Source organism: Hyla sarda, unplaced genomic scaffold (genome assembly GCF_029499605.1).
Source record: "Hyla sarda isolate aHylSar1 unplaced genomic scaffold, aHylSar1.hap1 scaffold_268, whole genome shotgun sequence".
Taxonomy (NCBI): domain Eukaryota; kingdom Metazoa; phylum Chordata; class Amphibia; order Anura; family Hylidae; genus Hyla; species Hyla sarda.
The window spans coordinates 342,889-354,452 of NW_026609374.1; the positions used below are offsets into that span (position 1 = coordinate 342,889).

At 39.0% G+C, this 11,564-nt stretch overlaps 1 protein-coding gene across 1 annotated transcript in view; it reads right to left on the bottom strand.

Moving 5' to 3' along the window:
- The window catches only part of LOC130324900 (oocyte zinc finger protein XlCOF22-like), a 60,359-nt gene extending 53,923 nt beyond the window's left edge, over positions 1-6,436 (bottom strand). Inside the window, exon 1 of the mRNA XM_056553282.1 lies at positions 2,806-6,436. The gene's annotated coding sequence lies outside the window, so the exon portion shown is untranslated. The remainder of the gene's footprint in view (positions 1-2,805) is intronic.
- Between the last annotated feature and the right edge of the window lie 5,128 nt (positions 6,437-11,564).

Sequence of the window (11,564 nt, forward strand, 5' to 3'; positions counted from 1 at the left end):
TATATATATCATACAGGGATCACATCATATATGACATACTCATCCTCATTTATTATATATATCATACAGGGGTCACATCATATCACATACACATCCTCACTTATTATATATATATATATATATATCATACAGGGATCACATCATATATCACATACACATCCTCACTTATTATGTATATATATATCATACAGGGATCACATCATATATCACATACACATCCTCACTTATTATATATATATATATATATCATACAGGGATCACATCATATATATCACATACACATCCTCACTTATATATATCATACAGGGATCACATCATATATCACATACACATCCTCACTTATTATATATATCATACAGGGATCACATTATATATCACATACACATCCTCACTTATTATATATATCATACAGGGATCAAATCATATATCACATACACATCTTCACTTATTATATATATCATACAGGGATCACATCATATATCACATACACATCCTCACTTATTATATATATCATACAGGGATCAAATCATATATCACATACACATCTTCACTTATTATATATATCATACAGGGATCACATCATATATCACATACACATCCTCACTTATTATATATATATATATATCATACAGGGGTCACATCATATATAACATACACATCCTCACTTATTATATATATATCATACAGGGATCACATCATATGTCACATACACATCCTCAATTATTATATATATCATACAGGGATCACATCATATATCACATACACATCTTCACTTATTATATATATCATACAGGGATCACATCATATATCACATACACATCCTCAATTATTATATATATCATACAGGGATCACATCATATATCACATACACATCTTCACTTATTATATATATCATACAGGGATCACATCATATATCACATACACATCCTCACTTATTATATATATCATACAGGGATCAAATCATATATCACATACACATCTTCACTTATTATATATATCATACAGGGATCACATCATATATCACATACACATCCTCACTTATTATATATATCATACAGGGATCACATCATATATCACATACACATCCTCACTTATATATATCATACAGGGATCACATCATATATCACATACACATCCTCACTTATATATATCATACAGGGATCACATCATATATCACATACACATCCTCACTTATGATATATATATCATACAGGGATCACATCATATATCACATACACATCCTCACATATATTTATCATACAGGGATCACATCATATATCACATACACATCCTCACTTATTATATATATATCATACAGGGATCACATCATATATCACATACACATCCTCACTTATTATATATATCATACAGGGATCACATCATATATCACATACACAGCCTCACTTATTATATATATCATACAGGGGTCACACCATATATCACATACGCATCCTCACTTATATATATATCATACAGGGATCACATCATATATCACCTACACATCCTCACTTATTATATATATCATACAGGGATCACATCATATATCACATACACATCCTCACTTATTATATATATCATACAGGGATCACATCATATATCACATACACATCCTCACTTATTATATATATATATCATACAGGGATCACATCATATATCACATACACATCCTCACTTATTATATATATCACATAACCAGGGGGTGAAAAGGGCCGACAGCAGCGCTCTAGACCCCAGGAAAGGCAGGGGGAGAGAAGCGGGCAGCGACGGCCTCTCTCCGCCTGCCTTTCCTGGGGGTGTATCGGCGTATAACTCGCACACAGACTTTAGGCTAAAAATTTTAGCCTAAAAAGTGCGTGTTATACGCCGATAAATACGGTATATATCATACAGGGATCACATCATATATCACATACACATCCTCACTTATATCATACAGGGATCACATCATATATCACATACACATCCTCACATATATATATCATACAGGGATCACATCATATATCACCTACACATCCTCACTTATTATATATATATCATACAGGGATCACATCATATATCACATACACATCCTCACTTATTATATATATATATCATACAGGGATCACATCATATATCACATACACATCCTCACTTATTATATATATATATATCATACAGGGATCACATCATATATCACCTACACATCCTCACTTATTATATATATATCATACAGGGATCACATCATATATCACATACACATCCTCACTTATTATATATATATATCATACAGGGATCACATCATATATCACCTACACATCCTCACTTATTATATATATATCATACAGGGATCACATCATATATCACATACACATCCTCACTTATTATATATATATATCATACAGGGATCACATCATATATCACATACACATCCTCACTTATTATATATATATCATACAGGGATCACATCATATATCACATACACATCCTCACTTATTATATATATCATACAGGGATCACATCATATATCACATACACATCCTCACTTATTATATATATATATCATACCGGGGTCACATCATATATCACATACACATCCTCACTTATTATATATATATCATACAGGGATCACATCATATATCACATACACATCCTCACTTATTATATATATCATACAGGGATCACATCATATATCACATACACATCCTCACTTATTATATATATATATCATACCGGGGTCACATCATATATCACATACACATCCTCACTTATTATATTTGTGTTCAGGGCTTCACACTCGTGCTCGTGGTTATAGTAATACATACGTACCTTTATGGAAACATTACACTAAACCTAACGGTCAGATTTGTGCCCAATGACCGCGACGGAGGGCACGCCTTTAGTGGGCAAAAATGAACCTGGTAGGAATAAAAGGGGGCAAAAATAAACTGTTAGAAAATGACACAGCATGCTACCTGACTGACCTGGGGATGATAACCTTGTGGAGCCATATCTCTTGTAGTCAACTACCCTCGAATAGGCAACTTGCCTGACTAAACCACACCTTCAACTGATAAGCTGCCTACTCAGTGATCTTGGGAGTGACGCCCCGCTGCGATTTACCGACCCTTACATGGCCAACATGCCCGTAGACATGACCAGTCCCCGTGCAACCTACATGCCCATGGACGCTAGGGTTCTATACGTGAACCATCATGCCTGCGGACTTAACAGATCCCGCGTACCATCGTGACTATGGATGTGTCAGATCCTGCGCAACCATTGGGACTATGGACCTGAGGCTTTTTAATTTCATCTGATTTATTATATTTCCGTTCTTTGCAACCACCTGTGTGTCATGAAATTATTTCTGTGAAAACAACGTGTCCGTGACAATACCTTCACAGTGTATGCTCCTGCAGGCGTGGCAGGTATGAAGCGTACACAAGCACCTACGTGTCGTGATGTAGTTGCTTGGAAGACATGTTCGTAATAACAATTGCGCAGTGCCCTCCCCTGCAGACGTGGCAGGTAGAACGGGTATACAACAGCCTGTGAAGCGTGATGATGTTGCTCTGAAGACGTGTCTGTAGCAACGATTACATGGTGCATCCCTCTGCAGACGTGGCAGGTATATCGGGTATACAACAGCCTATGACTCGAGATGTTATTGCTCTGAAGATGAGTCAGTAACAATAACCTGCATGGTGCCTCCCCCTGCAGACGTGGCAGGCATAACGGGTAAACAACCACCTATGTGTCGAAACATTATTGCTCTGAAGATGTGTCAGTAACAATAACTTGTGTAGTGCCTCCCCCTGCAGACGTGGCAGGCATAGCGGGTAAACCACCAGCTATGTGTCGTATAGTTATTGCTCTGAAGATGTGTCAGTAGCAATAACCTGCGTGGTGCCTCCCCCTGCAGACGTGGCAGGCATAAAGGGTAAGCAACCACCTTTGTGTCGTAATGTTATTGCTCTGAAGAGGAGTCAGTAACAATAACCTGAATGGTGCCTCCCCCTGCAGATGTGGCAGGCATAACGGGTAAACAACCACCTACGTGTCGAAATAGTATTGCTCTGAGATGTGTCAGTAACAATAACTTGTGTAGTGCCTCCCCCTGCAGACGTGGAAGGCATAGCGGGTAAACCACCACCTATGTGTCGTATAGTTATTGCTCTGAATATGTGTGAGTAGCAATTATTTATGTCATAACGACCCCTGCAGACGTAGCAGGCATAACAGGTAAACCAACCACCTGTGTCGTATAGTTCTTGCTCTGAAGACGTGTCAGTAGCAACTAACTGTGTGATACCGAACCCTGCGGACGTGGCAGGCATAATTGGTAACAATCACCTGTCTGTCGAGATGATGTTGCTCAGAAGGTGTTTCGTATGTTGAGAAACCGCTTATGTGTCATGATGTTATTGCTTGAGACGTGTCTGCGACAACTTATTGAAGAGGCTGACTATCAGATGCCAGCGTGTAGTGCTAACATGTAATCGTGATACTTACTTGGTGACTACCAGGGAGCAACTACTCCAGTAACCTGTATGACCTATCAGCTACGGAAAACCAGTATAACCGCGTGGTGGCGTATACCCGTGATACTAACTGTGTGGTGGCAATGAGTGAGACTGTCTTGGTGGCGTACATCACACCATTAGAAAGTGGTTGTATTCGGAACTTGCGGTGAACTAACAGATGTGTGGAAGACACGTGCGTGCTTACAACGTCTAACACCCGCGCAGGGTGACGGCTATAGTAGTGAGAGTGTATTGTTAAATGTAACGATGTGACGGAACAGTCAGGAGTATGCCTGTAAATTCTAGCATCGTCATCTGTGTGTAACCGAACCGAACTGATGCAAGCTAATGACCTGTGTATCATGCTGCAATCGAACTTACATTATTGTATTATATCTAAGTATGTATGCCCTGAGAGAATGCTGTGTGGTTACATAACGTGAATACTACAAATGTATAACACAGCATGCTATGAGGGTATGTACCATGTAACGCTATGGACATGTGTACCGAGATGCGTGAAGTACCGTATAAGCTATGACCGTGTGTACCGTGTAAGTGCTGTGGCGTGTGCAAGGTATGACTATGAGTGTATGAGCCGTATTCAACGAGCACATTTACCTAATGATTATGTGAAAGTATACAGAGCATAGATGCCGATCACTGTGCATAGTACTACTATGAGCGTGTGAGCACCCGAACAGCACCGACGCCACGAGCACACATGCAGCACCACTGCCATGGGCATGAAACACAAAGCCAGGAGCGCGTGCGTAGCACCAACGCCAAGGATGCATGTGCCATATAATACAATGAACGTGTGAACAAAAGAGCGTGTGAGCCGTGTGATGCCAAGAACGTGTGAACAGTGTACATGCTATGAGCGCGGGAATGGTATAAAGTCAACAAATTCCCAGTACAAATGCCACGAGCGAATGGCAGTGTGAAAGCTATGAACGTACCACAGTATAATACCATGGGCAATGGACAGTATGAATGCCATGAGCGTGAAGACCGTAACGCCACAACATATGAACCAGTATAAACTGTGTGTGAACCGTCTGAAGCCCCGAGCGTGTGAAACCCGAACAGTATGAACACTATAAGCATGCAATCGGTATGAATGCCAGGGACGTATGAGGAGAATGAATGCCATAGGCCTATGCAGAGTATAACTGGCACGAGCGTAACGACAGTATAACTACTATGTCTCACGACCAGTATGAATGCCACCATCATATCGACAGTATGTTCCTTGAGTGAATGAATACCATGAGCACCTAACAACGTATAGCCATGACATACAGACTGTAAAAAATCTTGAGCATACGCACAGCATGAATGCCATAACGGAGCGAGCAATAGCAGTGGCATAAGCGTAGAACAGCAGGAATACTATGTGCGCGCGCCCGCCCAGTGGGTGTTCCACAGCATGTACATGGAATGTCATGAATGTAAGAACGGTGTGAATGCCATGTATGAACAGCATGAAACAGTGTAGAAGCCCTGAACATAACAGTATGGATGTCCGGTAGAACAGTATGGATGCATGCGGTATAAGAGACTTGATAGTTTGAATGTCAAGAGCACGAAATGTTATGATTGTGTGTACAGTAAGCCAAGAGCGTATACACAGTATAAATGCCATAAACGTGAGGACGGTATAAGCAATTGAGCGTGTGAATCGTGTGAAATGCTGCGAGCGTATGAACAGTATAACGCCACGAGCCTATGGACACTATACAAGCCATGAGTGAAAAGAAAGCCATGAGCGTGTGAACCGTATGACTGCTGTGAGCGTATGGACAGTGTAAATGCCGTGAGTGCCTGTACAGTATGGAAAGCCCTGAGCGTGTGAACAGCATGAATGCCATGAGCGTGTGAACAGCATGAATGCCATGAGCGTGTGAACAGCATGAATGCCATGAGCGTGTGAACAGCATGAATGCCATGAGCGTGTGAACAGCATGAATGCCATGAGCGTGTGAACAGCATGAATGCCATGAGCGTGTGAACAGCATGAATGCCATGAGCGTGTGAACAGCATGAATGCCATGAGCGTGTGAACAGCATGAATGCCATGAGCGTGTGAACAGCATGAATGCCATGAGCGTGTGAACAGCATGAATGCCATGAGCGTGTGAACAGCATGAATGCCATGAGCGTGTGAACAGCATGAATGCCACGAGCGTGTGAACAGCATGAATGCCACGAGCGTGTGAACAGCATGAATGCCACGAGCGTGTGAACAGCATGAATGCCACGAGCGTGTGAACAGCATGAATGCCACGAGCGTGTGAACAGCATGAATGCCACGAGCGTGTGAACAGCATGAATGCCACGAGCGTGTGAACAGCATGAATGCCACGAGCGTGTGAACAGCATGAATGCCACGAGCGTGTGAACAGCATGAATGCCACGAGCGTGTGAACAGCATGAATGCCACGAGCGTGTGAACAGCATGAATGCCATGAGCGTGTGAACAGCATGAATGCCACGAGCGTGTGAACAGCATGAATGCCACGAGCGTGTGAACAGCATGAATGCCACGAGCGTGTGAACAGCATGAATGCCACGAGCGTGTGAACAGCATGAATGCCACGAGCGTGTGAACAGCATGAATGCCACGAGCGTGTGAACAGTATGAATGCCATGAGCGTGTGAACAGTATGAATGCCATGAACGTGTTAAACAATATGACACCATGCCACATGCTTGTCACGGTAATGCATTGAATTTGATTAGTTGCATCCTCTGTTTGTGGTATAACTATATCGTGGTGTATGTGTGTGGTATAACTATATCATGGTGCATGCGTGTGGTATAACTATATCATGGTGTATGTATGTGGTATAACTATATCATGGTGTATGTGTGTGGTATAACTATATCATGGTGCATGCGTGTGGTATAACTATATCGTGGTGTATGTATGTGGTATAACTATATCATGGTGCATGCGTGTGGTATAACTATATCGTGGTGTATGTATGTGGTATAACTATATCGTGGTGTATGTGTGTGGTATAACTATATCATGGTGTATGTATGTGGTATAACTATATCGTGGTGTATGTGTGTGGTATAACTATATCATGGTGTATGTATGTATGTGGTATAACTATATCGTGGTGTATGTGTGTGGTATAACTATATCATGGTGTATGTGTGTGGTATAACTATATCATGGTGTATGTGTGTGGTATAACTATATCGTGGTGCCTGTATGTGGTATAACTATATCGTGGTGTATGTGTGTGGTATAACTATATCATGGTGCCTGTATGTGGTATAACTATATCGTGGTGTATGTGTGTGGTATAACTATATCATGGTGCATGCGTGTGGTATAACTATATCATGGTGTATGTGTGTGGTATAACTATATCGTGGTGTATGTGTGTGGTATAACTATATCGTGGTGCCTGTATGTGGTATAACTATATCGTGGTGTATGTATGTGGTATAACTGTATCGTGGTGTATGTGTGTGGTATAACTATATCATGTTGTATGTGTGTGGTATAACTATATCGTGGTGTATGTATGTGGTATAACTATATCGTGGTGCCTGTATGTGGTATAACTATATCGTGGTGTATGTGTGTGGTATAACTATATCGTGGTGTATGTGTGTGGTATAACTATATCGTGGTGTATGTATGTGGTATAACTATATCGTGGTGTATGTGTGTGGTATAACTATATCGTGGTGTATGTGTGTGGTATAACTATATCATGGTGTATGTATGTGGTATAACTATATCATGGTGTATGTATGTGGTATAACTATATCGTGGTGTATGTGTGTGGTATAACTAAATCGTGGTGTATGTATGTGGTATAACTATATCATAGTGCCTGTATGTGGTATAACTATATCATAGTGTATGTATGTGGTATAACTATATCGTGGTGTATGTATGTGGTATAACTATATCATGGTGTATGTATGTGGTATAACTATATTGTCGTGTATGTATGTGGTATAACTATATCATAGTGCCTGTATGTGGTATAACTATATCATGGTGTATGTGTGTGGTATAACTATATCATGGTGTATGTGTGTGGTATAACTATATCATGGTGTATGTGTGTGGTATAACTATATCGTGGTGTGTGTATGTGGTATAACTATATCATAGTGTATGTGTGTGGTATAACTATATCGTGGTGTATGTATGTGGTATAACTATATCATGGTGTATGTATGTGGTATAACTATATCGTGGTGTATGTATGTGGTATAACTATATCGTGGTGCATGTGTGTGGTATAACTATATCATGGTGTATGTATGTGGTATAACTATATCATGGTGTATGTGTGTGGTATAACTATATCGTGGTGTATGTATGTGGTATAACTATATCATGGTGTATGTGTGTGGTATAACTATATCATGGTGTATGTATGTGGTATAACTATATCATGGTGTATGTGTGTGGTATAACTATATCGTGGTGTATGTGTGTGGTATAACTATATCGTGGTGTATGTATGTGGTATAACTATATCGTGGTGTATGTATGTGGTATAACTATATCATGGTGTATGTGTGTGGTATAACTATATCGTGGTGTATGTGTGTGGTATAACTATATCATGGTGTATGTGTGTGGTATAACTATATCGTGGTGTATGTATGTGGTATAACTATATCATGGTGTATGTGTGTGGTATAACTATATCATGGTGTATGTATGTGGTATAACTATATCATGGTGTATGTATGTGGTATAACTATATCATGGTGTATGTGTGTGGTATAACTATATTGTGGTGTATGTATGTGGTATAACTATATCGTGGTGTATGTATGTGGTATAACTATATCGTGGTGTATGTATGTGGTATAACTATATCGTGGTGCATGTGTGTGGTATAACTATATCATGGTGTATGTGTGTGGTATAACTATATCGTGGTGTATGTGTGTGGTATAACTATATCATAGTGTATGTATGTGGTATAACTATATCATGGTGTATGTATGTGGTATAACTATATCATGGTGTATGTATGTGGTATAACTATATCATAGTGTATGTATGTGGTATAACTATATCATGGTGTATGTATGTGGTATAACTATATCATGGTGTATGTATGTGGTATAACTATATCATAGTGTATGTATGTGGTATAACTATATCATGGTGCCTGTATGTGGTATAACTATATCGTGGTGTATGTGTGTGGTATAACTATATCGTGGTGTATGTATGTGGTATAACTATATCATGGTGTATGTGTGTGGTATAACTATATCGTGGTGTATGTATGTGGTATAACTATATCATAGTGCCTGTATGTGGTATAACTATATCATGGTGTATGTATGTGGTATAACTATATCATGGTGTATGTGTGTGGTATAACTATATCATGGTGTATGTGTGTGGTATAACTATATCATGGTGTATGTATGTGGTATAACTATATCGTGGTGTATGTGTGTGGTATAACTATATCATGGTGTATGTATGTGGTATAACTATATCGTGGTGTATGTGTGTGGTATAACTATATCATAGTGTATGTATGTGGTATAACTATATCATGGTGTATGTGTGTGGTATAACTATATCATGGTGTATGTGTGTGGTATAACTATATCATGGTGTATGTATGAGGTATAACTATATCGTGGTGTATGTATGTGGTATAACTATATCATGGTGTATGTATGTGGTATAACTATATCGTGGTGTATGTATGTGGTATAACTATATCATGGTGTATGTATGTGGTATAACTATATCATGGTGTATGTGTGTGGTATAACTATATCGTGGTGCCTGTATGTGGTATAACTATATCATGGTGTATGTGTGTGGTATAACTATATCGTGGTGTATGTGTGTGGTATAACTATATCATGGTGTATGTATGTGGTATAACTATATCGTGGTGTATGTGTGTGGTATAACTATATCGTGGTGTATGTGTGTGGTATAACTATATCGTGGTGTATGTGTGTGGTATAACTATATCGTGGTGTATGTATGTGGTATAACTATATCATGGTGTATGTGTGTGGTATAACTATATCATGGTGTATGTATGTGGTATAACTATATCGTGGTGTATGTATGTGGTATAACTATATCGTGGTGCCTGTATGTGGTATAACTATATCGTGGTGTATGTGTGTGGTATAACTATATCGTGGTGTATGTATGTGGTATAACTATATCGTGGTGCCTGTATGTGGTATAACTATATCATGGTGTATGTATGTGGTATAACTATATCGTGGTGTATGTATGTGGTATAACTATATCGTGGTGCCTGTATGTGGTATAACTATATCATGGTGTATGTGTGTGGTATAACTATATCGTGGTGTATGTGTGTGGTATAACTATATCGTGGTGTATGTATGTGGTATAACTATATCATGGTGTATGTGTGTGGTATAACTATATCATGGTGTATGTATGTGGTATAACTATATCGTGGTGTATGTATGTGGTATAACTATATCGTGGTGCCTGTATGTGGTATAACTATATCGTGGTGTATGTGTGTGGTATAACTATATCGTGGTCAACAGAAGAAAGAGGAGTCCAGCGTCCAGAAACTCGGAGGATAATATTTATTCACCAGATGGTCATAACAGGAACACAGGGTACAGTGACGCGTTTCGGCTTTACAACAAAGCCTTAGTCATACATAACTTGTACTACACAAAGACCGGGTTTTATACATGTGGGTGGGCGGACATGACGCAACGGCACACCTGTAATGACAGGTGGACGTGACGTCAAAGGCCACACCTACACAAAATGGTATAACCACCCACATGTAGAAACCAATAGCAACCGCCACTGCAAGACATGCAAAACATAAATTAGAAATCCCAAAAAATTGTATAAGATTTATCAAACATGGACGCTTTTACATGAAAACAGTATTAAAATATAATATAATATATTAACATACATAGATATAACAATTTCTTTATTACAAAAATATATTAAATATAAAAGAGGAGAAAGATATCAACATCATTTGTAAGTTACAGAAATCTATCTCTCATAGTAATAAAAGAAAA